This window comes from Mustela nivalis (genome assembly GCF_964662115.1).
Source record: "Mustela nivalis genome assembly, chromosome: 6".
NCBI classification, from domain to species: Eukaryota; Metazoa; Chordata; class Mammalia; order Carnivora; family Mustelidae; genus Mustela; species Mustela nivalis.
The window spans coordinates 69,990,791-70,001,871 of record NC_139025.1 but is presented as its reverse complement, the minus strand read 5'-3'; the positions used below and the strand labels follow the sequence as shown (position 1 = coordinate 70,001,871).

The 11,081-nt window shown below is 35.2% G+C and overlaps 1 pseudogene across 1 annotated transcript; it reads left to right on the top strand.

The window, feature by feature from the left end:
• Positions 1 to 3,896: 3,896 nt before the first annotated feature.
• Positions 3,897 to 4,052, top strand: LOC309867529 (large ribosomal subunit protein eL39 pseudogene; annotated as a pseudogene). Its single transcript has one exon. The product of its transcript is annotated as a large ribosomal subunit protein eL39 pseudogene (transcript).
• Positions 4,053 to 11,081: the final 7,029 nt, after the last annotated feature.

Here is an 11,081-nt window from a genome sequence, read left to right as displayed (position 1 = left end):
TGTTCTAAAAAGAGGCTTTGCAATATTTTCTGCATAAATTAGTGACACAATGAGTATAAGATTAAAATTGGGTCAAATCTAACCAATACTAATCAGGTAAAACTAATACATGGTCATAAAAATTGGAAAAATAAATATGCTTCTTTATGATTTCAAATATCTGCAAGAAATGGTTAAATGATCTCGGGAAGGAATATTAACTTTTAAAAATAATATATGTCAGATGTTTTCAAAGGTTAGAAAATTGGTACTTGTCATACCAGAACAGGTAGGAAAATCAGAAATATGCACACCATCCAAAAGCACTATATTATGTGACTCTGGCATTCTTCCACCTAATGTATAATTAAATTACATTAGGCATTTATTGAAGCCCACTATGTACCCAGCATTGAACTAGATGCTAGAAATAGAAATACAAGTGACATTTATTTCTTGCTTTCAAAGTGGAGCTCATAATTTAATGGAGGAGATAGAACTCATTGAAGATTGAATACAAAGATGAAATTCCTGTTCGGTTGGGCTCACTTGACCCTACTATGGAAAACCCATCTTCCTTATTAGGCCACTTTGGTACTAAAGTCTTAAAAACATCATGTGATAAGTTATAAACAAAACAGTATGAACCAAATACTCTGGAAATGTTCCAAATGACATGGAAAGGTTTCACCAAGGTCAGAACAACTGAGCAGGGCCTCAATCAGTGAAGAGCATTTACTCAGCTAAGAAGGAAAGAAGGAAAGGGGAGATTGGGTCAGCATGATCTATGGAGATTTGAGAGTATGTCACATCTGAAGAAAGAGAGCCCATTGTGAACAGCAGCTGGGGATATATAATAGAGATGGGGAAGTGGGAAGTAAATAAAGAATTGCAATTAGAGCATAAAGTAGCTAAATAATCTTTGACCTAATAGGTTTCAGTGATGTAATAAATCTATCTTCTGAACTTTATGTTTTTAAATTTGACAATGACAGAGCTCTTGATTTTATTTAGAGACCTTGTTTTCCTAAATGCCTCCATGTTATATCCATTTCACAATAAAACAAACCATAAAGGATAAATTCATAGCTACTCATCCTGACCAATGCATCAATAATTCTTTAACATAGAGTTCAGTAATTATATGTTTTAAAAAAAAAAAAAACAGTAAGAATTTGAAGATAAAAGTTCATGGACCTTTGCAGTGTATTTCTATCTGGAAGGTTAAAACAAGGCAAGTGTTAGGTGGAAGGGACTTAGAGTAAGAGAACAATAGTGAGGGGTGCCTGGGTGGCTCAGGTGGTTGAGCTGCTGACTCTTGATTTCAGATCACGTCAAGATCTCCGGGTCCTGGGATGTAGCCCCATGCCTGGCTCCATGCTCTGCTCTCTCTCTTTTTGTCCCTCTCACTCACACACTCTCTCTCTCTCTAATAATAAATAAATAAATAAATCTTTTAAAAAAAATAGTGAAAATGGAAAAAAAGAGATGAATCAGAGTGGTGCTTTAAAGTAAGAATCAAAATTAGTATAAAGAGAAGTAGATGCCCTACACTACAAATTCTGGGAGAACAGAACTCCCTCCTGCTACTGGGCAAGCTAAGACAAAGTGAGACAGTCGTCTGCATGAGCAGTCCTCACCTCCTTCGCCACCCTTCTGTGTTTGACTCCGTTGGCACATGACAACCTCTCTCTGGCTGGCTTCTTGTTAGATTCTGCCACTCTGAGGTACTGGTGGATATTGGAAGATGAAAAAGAGGGGAAATAAATCTTTTTTTTCTTTCAAGACTTCCTTTCAAGAGCACCTTTCGGCACTTCTGGGACCCACAGAGTAGAGTCTCTTCCTCGGTCCTGGTTCCAGTGTTCACATCCTCTCAGCAGTCCTAAAACCTGACTGCCTAGGACATCCTTAGCATCACTGGTCCTGGCTTCTCAACAATTGCTCCATGGTTCAAGCACTGACTAGGTTCAAGCACTTCTTTGGGTGCCAGGCCTGTTTCGTACACAAAGTCATAAGGTAGAGAAGTGTCCCTGACCTCTAAGAACACACCCCCTCTTCTCCTTTGTTTCCCAGACTTAAGGACATAAGCTTCATTCTGCATTCATCTCTGGATTACATCAGCTTCCGTTTTTTGTTCTCTTAACTCCTCAACACATTTGTAACCAGTCACCTAAGTCACCTCTGTTTGAAAAACAAAGCACTTTACTGACTAGACCCTAAATTATTCAATCCTTGTTAGCAACAGTCAGCCCACAAAACAGATTCACCAAGATTAAATTCTTAGAGTGAGTTCCTGAGCTATGTGACTTTAAATGCAGAGATGTCATAAATCCCACAGGAAAACAGGATTCTTATAATCTATGGCATGCTTTGGATTCATGATTTCTTAAATTAACGACTGAGATTATTTGAGATCAATTGCCTATAGAAGGCAATAATTTGGGAGAACAGTTGGGTGTTACATTGAGTTTATGGTAGAAATGATTTTACATACTATGGGGTGAAGTGTCTGCTTTTGGAGAGTTTACAGAAATAAAATCATAATCACAGGGCTTTAAACTCCTAGAACAAGACATCATCAAAAAGTATCCCTGAAAAAAATCACTTATTTTTTTCAGTGCCAGGCAGATAATGGATTATTTATTATTATTATTATTATTATTATTATTATTATTATTATTATAACCACTAATCTCTTGCTGAAGATAGGGTAACAAATTTACCCAGGCAGTTGCCTTGTAAGAGGGTAACTGTTCTCCTTAAGATAAGGAGAACACCCATCATTATCTCTATATCCCTAACTGGAATCTTTTTGCATATACCCCAATGGGAGCAAATACAAAACCTAACCCAGGAAAAAAGAAACACCAAAATAGTTACAACATTTCTCTAATTCTTATCAGCAGATACCTGGAGAATATGGAGGAAATAAATTCCAAGGGTGGTAAGCCAAAGAATAGAATATAATAATGCATGGAACCAGATTTTTTACTCTGGATACACTTATCTGAGATACTGAAATTAATGGGTTAATTTGAACAACTAGAAATGTTCTGATAGTTGGCTTTGTTAGTTTACTAAACCAGGACTCAGTGGGTAACCTGTATTCAATATTTAGATGAAAAAATTTCCCTAGCATAGAGAAAAGAATCCATAAACCTAGACAGATGGAAATGTTAGCATGGATTTACTATATATGATCCATCACATTTCCTCCCTATTTCTCAAGGGGTCCCAAAAGACATTCATTTTCTTAAGCATTAAAAAAATGCTTTATTTTGGAGAGAACCAAATCATGTAAAAGCTCTGTGTGTCTGTCCTCTGAAGACTAAAGATGATAATGTTGAGAGATACCCCACTGACCCAAGTTTCCTGATTTCAATGGGAAACAAGAACTAAAGAGACAGAGGCCAAATAACAGAGAAAAGATGAGTTTACTTTAATGAAATGGGCAGAAGGAAACAATGACAATCAGACAGAAATCCCTGTTTGGATAGAAATATTTGGTGGTAGTTAAAGAACTATGGTGTTCTTAGGAATGAAATAAGTAGATTTAGTAACTAATCTATATATCTAAAAACAACTCTAGGAATCCAAAATGCCACTGTGGTACCATTTGTCAAAGTAGGAATTTATGAAGCTAGATAATATACAGAATTTGGACCTAGATTTGCCTTATAATATGTTCAGATACTCATGGTTATTTCTTCAGCTCTAGAATATATAACTGAAATAGATCAGTAGAATTTTCACATTGACTCCCTGACCCCTGGAGCGAGACACCCCAGAATATTAAAACAAAAGCAATACCTTATTTTCATGGAAATTGACAAAATTATTGTTATCATTGAAACCTTAAAAACATTTTTTTTCTTTTTTTCCTCCGTCCTGCTGTGTGTGGCTGACTGTTTCTGGCCATGTCTTCTCACAAGACTTTCCGAATCAAGTGATTCCCGGCCAAGAAACAAAAGCAGAATCATCCCATTCCCCAGTGGATTTGGATGAAAACTGGTAGTAAAATCAGGTACAACTCCAAGAGGAGGCACTGGAGAAGAACGAAGCAGGGCCTATAAGGCATCACATGTCATGAAATGACATACCTAACTGGCAGCATGTATTTAATTAAACTGTGTGAAGATCATGTGTTCTATCCTATCACTCTGTAAATATCCTTCCTACCTGGCCAACAGACATGTTTTATTTATTTTTTTATTTTTTTAATTTTATTTATTTATTTGACAGAGAGAGAGATCACAAATAGGCAGAGAGAGAGATGAGGAGAAGCAGGCTCCCTGCTGAGCAGAGAGCCCAAAGTGGGACTCGATCCCAGGCCCCTGGGATCATGACCTGAGCCGCAGGCAGAGGCTTAACCCACTGAGCCACCCAGGTGCCCCACAGACATGTTTTATTAGGGAAATGATTTTTCTGCTACTATGCCTTTGCACCAATAGGTTGGTTTGGTATTAAATTTGAGAACTTTTAGTGCTAAAAAAACAACAAACAAACAAACAAACAAAATGAACAAAATAAAAAACCTTGAAAAATATTACAGTGAGGGAAGCCTGGGTGGCTCAGTTGGTTAAGCAGCTGCCTTCAGCTCGGGTCACGATCCCAGCATCCTGGGATCGAGTCTCACATCGGATTCCTTGCTTGGCAGGGAGCCCGCTTCTCCCTCTGCCTCCATCTGCCAGTACTCGTGCACTCTCTCTCTCTCTCTCTCTCTGACAAATAAATAAATAAATAAATAAAATCTTTTAAAAAAAAGAAATATTATAGTGATGATATCTACCAACTTCCAGTATTCACATATGTACAAGGGACAGGTGGATGTTGAAGAATAACTATAGATTATGATAGATTTGATTATGTGCTGGTTCTAAGTGCATCTCATGATCTATATGTAGGATCTTCAGATATGGTCTAGATGTGAAGCAAATCAATTCAGAAATTAACTGTGTTATTTCCTCTATACCAATTATAAAGAATTGGAATATAAAGAACCAGAGCAATTTTCTTTTACCAGGAAGGGTCAGCAACATACCTTCATTTTGGGGTTATATCGACTCTCTTGCTCTTTGTAAGCTAGTCTTCAAAGACCTTGATCATCTTGACATCCCACAGATATGTTAGTGAACTAAATGATATCTAAATAACTTTTATTTTTTAATTTCTTTAAAGATTTTATTTATTTATTTGAGGGAGAGCATGTGTGCATGCAGGAGCAAGGCTGGGGGAAGCAAAGGGGCAGGGAGAATGACAGACAGACTGTGCTGAGCTCAGAGCCTGAGATCGTGACCTGAATCTGGAGCTTAAACAACTGAGCCACCCAGGTGAACCTCTGACTAACTTTTAAAATGCAATTGCACATATATTGTATTCTTTGGAGCTGTTGAAATAGCATTCATAATCTATTCTTCAAAGGTATTGTAGAAAGAAAAGCTACACAAGGTAATAAACTGACAATGTTCACTATTTCCTCCATGAAAATTAATCTAATTTTTTATATCTCTTTACTGGTTACTTTTTGTAAATTATACCTTCTTATAAAATTATTGTTTCATTCATTTGTATCTTTTTCTTTTTTAAACCACTAGCATGGGCTAAGAGGTAAGTTTAGCCATCTATTACATGTTTATTTCTCTATCTTATAGTTTTTGTTTTATGAAGTTGAGACATTTGGCTCATAGATATTCAACACTATTATATTTTTATTGTGAATGACTCTTTTTAACATTACAGAGTGTTCTTTGTCACAGTTAATGCTTTTTGGCCAGAATTCTGCCTTGACTAATATCTTATGACTCCAGCTTTGCTTTTGTCTTGTATAATTTGCTTTCCTTTTATTTTCAGTCCTTCTAAATTACTTCTTTTAGTTATTTATCATGTATACTATGATACTGTGATTTATAAGAAATATATATTTGGTCTTTGTCCATGGTTTCCGACTCAAAGCTCTTAAAACGCCTAGAATTTCCTGTGATAAGAGCAATAAAGGTGTCTTTTGTTTTGTTAATGAGGTGACTTGGAAAGCCCTTAGGTAACTTAAGGATGGGGAGCTGGTTGCCAGGAGAATCATTCATGTGATCAGAGGGTTAGAACTTTCAGTACCACCACCCCCATCTCTGGGGAGTAGAGAGGGGCTGGAGATTGAGTTCATTCATCAATGGCCAATGACTTAATCATGCCTATGTAATGAAGCCTCAGTAAAAAAAAACAGAAGGAGAGCATTCAGAGAGCTTCCAGGTTGGTAAACACATGGAGATCTGGGAAGAGTGGCACACCTGGAGAGGGCATAGAAACTCTGAATCCTTTTTCCATATCTTGCCTTTGCAACTCTTTCATCTGCCTATTCCTGGATTATATCCTTTTATAATAAACCAGTGATCTAGTAAGCAAAATGTTTCTCTTTGTTTTGTGAGTTGCTCCAGCAAAGTAATCAAACTCAAGGAGGGGGTCTTTAAAACCTTCAATCTGTAGCTAATAGGTCAGAAACACAGGTGGCAACCTGGACTTGCAATTGGCATTTGGCAGGGGTGGATGGGGCAACCTTGTAGGATGACCCCTTAACCTTTGGGATCTAATGCTATCTTTGAGTAGATAGTGTTGAAATTGAGTTAAATTGTATGACACTCAGCTGGTATTGGAAAATTGCTTGTTCGTGTGGGGAAAGTCCACACACACACACCCCCCTATACAAACACACATGTTGGAATTGGTGACCAGAATCTTTAATGTATAGAGAGTGTGTGTTTATATATATTTGTATAAAGTATTCTGCTTTCTTGAAAAATTTTTCTGAAACTATGTGAGTTATGTTCATTTATATTTATTGATAGTTCTGATCTTATTTCTATTATATAATTTAATGTTGTTGATCTTTTATAGATTTTTAAAGACACTTAATATCCTGGTCTCCTTTCTTATTTTTTATGTGTAGTTCTTCTGGTAGTGAAGGAGGTTTGCCTTTTCGTTTTAATCATTGTTTCATAATTATGACTTTATATCATGTCATTACTTATCTATGTCTTTTGACATAATTATCCCTACTTTGAATAATGATAAAATAGTGTTCCATTTTATTTCTTCTTCTCTACTTCCTAATTTAAGTTGATAATATTAACTGTAACAATATTTATGTTTATATTTTTAAATACGTCTATAATTACATTACTGGTTTTTGAGCTCTGAAGGATTTAACTCCTATCTAACAGAGCACCTTTGTTTTTTTGTTTTGTTTTGTTTTGTTTTGTTTTAAAGATTTTATTTATTTGACAGACAGAGATCACAGGTAGGCAGAGAGGCAGGCAGAGAGAGAGGAGGAAGCAGGCTCCATGAGGGGCTCGATCACAGGTAGGCAGAGAGGCAGGCAGAGAGAGAGAGGAGGAAGCAGGCTCCATGTGGGGCTCGATGGGATTGACCTGAGCCGAAGGCAGAGGCTTTAACCCACTGAGCCTCCCAGGCGCCCCTAACAGAGCACCTTTGTAATCAGTGATCTTATCTTTCGTGTTGTTTCCTCCTCCTTTCCAATTTTAGTTAGCTGTCTCATTTCTACATATATAGGCATATAACTTTCACATTCTGTTCTGTCACCATAAGCCCCACATTTGTTTGAGTCCTGGTTTTATAGTTACATATGTTCTATACTCAACAAAATAATGTCATGAATTCTTTTGCCACAATTTCCCCAGCTCATCTTTTGGTTTAAATTAATTTTCCAGTGGTTGTTCTCAAGAAAGGCTCATGGGAAAATATTCCTTGGTTTTTTACATATTCAAACTTGTTTATCTGAGGTCTTTATACTTGAAGAACATCTTGGTTGAATAAAAAAAATCCTTGGCTCACGATTTCTTCCCCTGAGTATTTTGTAGCTCTTCCCCTCTGTCTGTCGCTGTGGAGAAATCTATGGATGGATAGATTCTTTTCCCCCTTACAAGTCTCTTGTTCTTTTTATACCACTACCCAAAAGATTCCTTCCTTATCTTTAGAGTCCAAGTAATTTACTTAGCCATGTCCTAATATTGAGTTTTCTGGTCAGGGTTTTTTTCCCCATAAAATGTGCCTTTGCAATGTACAGATTCCAGTGTTGTTTCATTTTGTTTTTTAAATCTCAAGAAAGCTTTTTTGAATAATATCTTGAACTTAATTTCTGTTCCTTTGTTTTGACTTTATTTTTCAGATACTGCAGCTATGCATCATTTAGATATCTATTTCTTGCCTTCTAGAATGTCTTTGGTCCTCTTTGCTCAGTAATTTTGAGAAGATTTTATGTGTATTTTCATGTTTATGAATTATATGTGTCCCCTAATTTTAATGAAGATAGAGAATGTGGGTCTTTTTTTTTCCATTTAAAAAAATTACTGTTAATTTTGAGCAATTTCCAAAGAGAGATGGTGTCTTATGAAACCACGTTTATAAAAGAAGGCCCTCCAAGTATTTAAATTAAAATCAGTAACAATCTATAACCACTGCTATTTAAAGTTTTACTGCAGATCCCGGTACACAGTAAGGAATAAGAAAAATGTCACAAAGATTGAAAAGGAAAAAATAAATGGTCATTACTCACAAATGTATGACTTTTTACATAGAAAACACAAGATAATTTGCTTATAAATTATTAAAATTAATAAAAGTTTAAAGGGAGCTAGAGAAAATACAAATAAATATTCAATTTCATGTCTGTGCCACAAAAACAAACAGTACAAAAATGCAATTCAAAAAATTTACAATAGCAACAAAATATGTAAGGTACCTACAAACAAGTCTTAAAAAATGTACAGAAGGCAAAAACCTATATGGAGAAAATTATAAAACTCTATAGAACAACAGTAAAGAGACCTAAGTAAAAGACAGTCATCTAATCTTAATGGTTAAGACTACTCAATATAAAGAGGTCAAACCTGCCCACATTGAGCCAAAGATTTCATAATTTTAAAATCACAGGCATGGCTGGATCTTATAAGGAGATCAATAAATTAATACTAAAATGCATATGGAGTTCTAAAGAAGAAGAAAAAGTGGAAGAGCCTCACCCTACAAATTATCAAGACATTAGGAATTTACAGTAACAGTACAGTATGATATTGGCATAGGAATAGACAAATATCCAACAGAGAGCCTGGAAACCTGCCTATGTATGTAAATTTGTTATATGACAGAGGTTGCATTGCAAAGCTGTGAGAAAATGAGGAACTGTTTAATGAATGGTGCTGATATAATTAATTGCCCATATGGAAAACAAGTCTATTGTACTCCTACTTCAATTCCAGAGAGATTAAGATTTACACGTGAAAGTACACCTCTTTCAAAACTCAAAAGATAATATAGAAGATTATCTATATGACTCTAGAATAAGGAATGATGTCCTAAATAAGACACGAAAACTATTAACTGGAAAAGAAAAGATAATAAATATAACTACATTATAATTTCAAAACCCCCATTCATCAAATGACATCATTCAAAGAGTAAAACAATAAGCCACAAAACAGGAGAAGATACTACAACACATTTAGCCAATAAGGGTGTTTATCCATTAAATTGATAGAAAGAAAAATCCATGTAACAACATGGAAAAAACAAATCACAGAAGACTACACACAGTGTATAAGCATTTTTGGTAAAGCTCTAAAACAAGCAAAAGAAAACAAATCCTGTTTAGGGTTACATAGGTTTGGGATGCAACTTTTTTTTTTTTTCAAGAAAAGGAAAATAAATAAAAAATGCAAATCAGTATATCAGTTACCTCTAAGATGAGGAGATAGAAATGGATAAAAGTGGAAGCATATAGATAATAAATTCAATGATATTGATCATTTTTAAGTTCTTTATTTGGATAATGCTTCCCGGTACTTCTAAGTATTTAAAGAAATCCCTAAAGATTTTTTGTATGCTTTATATCTTAAATATATATTACTTATATTCTTCTTAAAATCAAATATATTTTTGAACTATAATATATGCACAGAAATATGCATAAATCATTAAGTATATAGGTCATTTATCACATTTATCACAAATTGGTCGCATCCATGTAACTACCAACCAGATTAAGAAATAGCACCTTAGGGCGCCTGGGTGGCTCAGTGGGTTGGGCCGCTGCCTTCGGCTCGGGTCGTAATCTCAGGGTCCTGGGATCAAGTCCAGCGTCGGGCTCTCTGCTCAGCAGGGAGCCTGCTTCCCTCTCTCTCTCTCTCTGCCTGCCTCTCCATCTACTTGTGATTTCTCTCTGTCAATAAATAAATAAAATCTTTAAAAATAAATAAATAAATAAATAAATAAATAAAAGCATAATTAAAAAAAAAAAAAGAAATAGCACCTTATTATCACAAACCAAACCAAAAGCCTCTCCCTTCTCATTACCTTTAACTTCCTCCCGCAATAACCAATCTCAAATATTCTTTTGTTTAATGTATATAAAAATATCATGAAGAATGTTAAGCAAGGAGAGCATGTTTCTGCTGAAATCAATTATTTCCAGGAAAATTTTCATTTTCAACTAGGCAATAAATTTTATATAAAAAAGAAGGAAGAGGACACCTACCCTGCACACAGATTAAATTACTATACCCTATTAGTCAAAGGGATGATAAAAGATAATAGTTAAAGTCCCCTAATATTTCCTGAGAAACTACTATCATAGTTTGGTCTCAATTAAATTCTGAGATTAGGTCTAAAGCCTTTCTGCTTGAGAGCTCATCGATGTTTGAACACAACTATACTATGTCTCCAAATCTTTTCTTTTCTGAGAAATCTATGCTCTAGTTTCTTTAGCCAGTCTTTATGCAAGTTCCATTTTTATAGAACCTTACCATATGGGTGTTTTCCTTTGGGCATATGGCAATTTGAAAATGCCTGTCTTAAAAACATGATGCCAAGAACAAAATCCAATATATCAGCTGTGCCTATTGCAGAATCCACTGGGACTAATACTTTCTTGGTATTACATAGTATTAATTAAACTTATATTGACCATATTTTTTATACCAGCCTTTCTTATATCCATGCTTTGTCTTGTCTTGTCCATCTTTGATTGTCATGTCCTAGTGCTATTGTTTAGGAGACTAACTGACATTGAATCATAAATATATATGGTGACCACATTC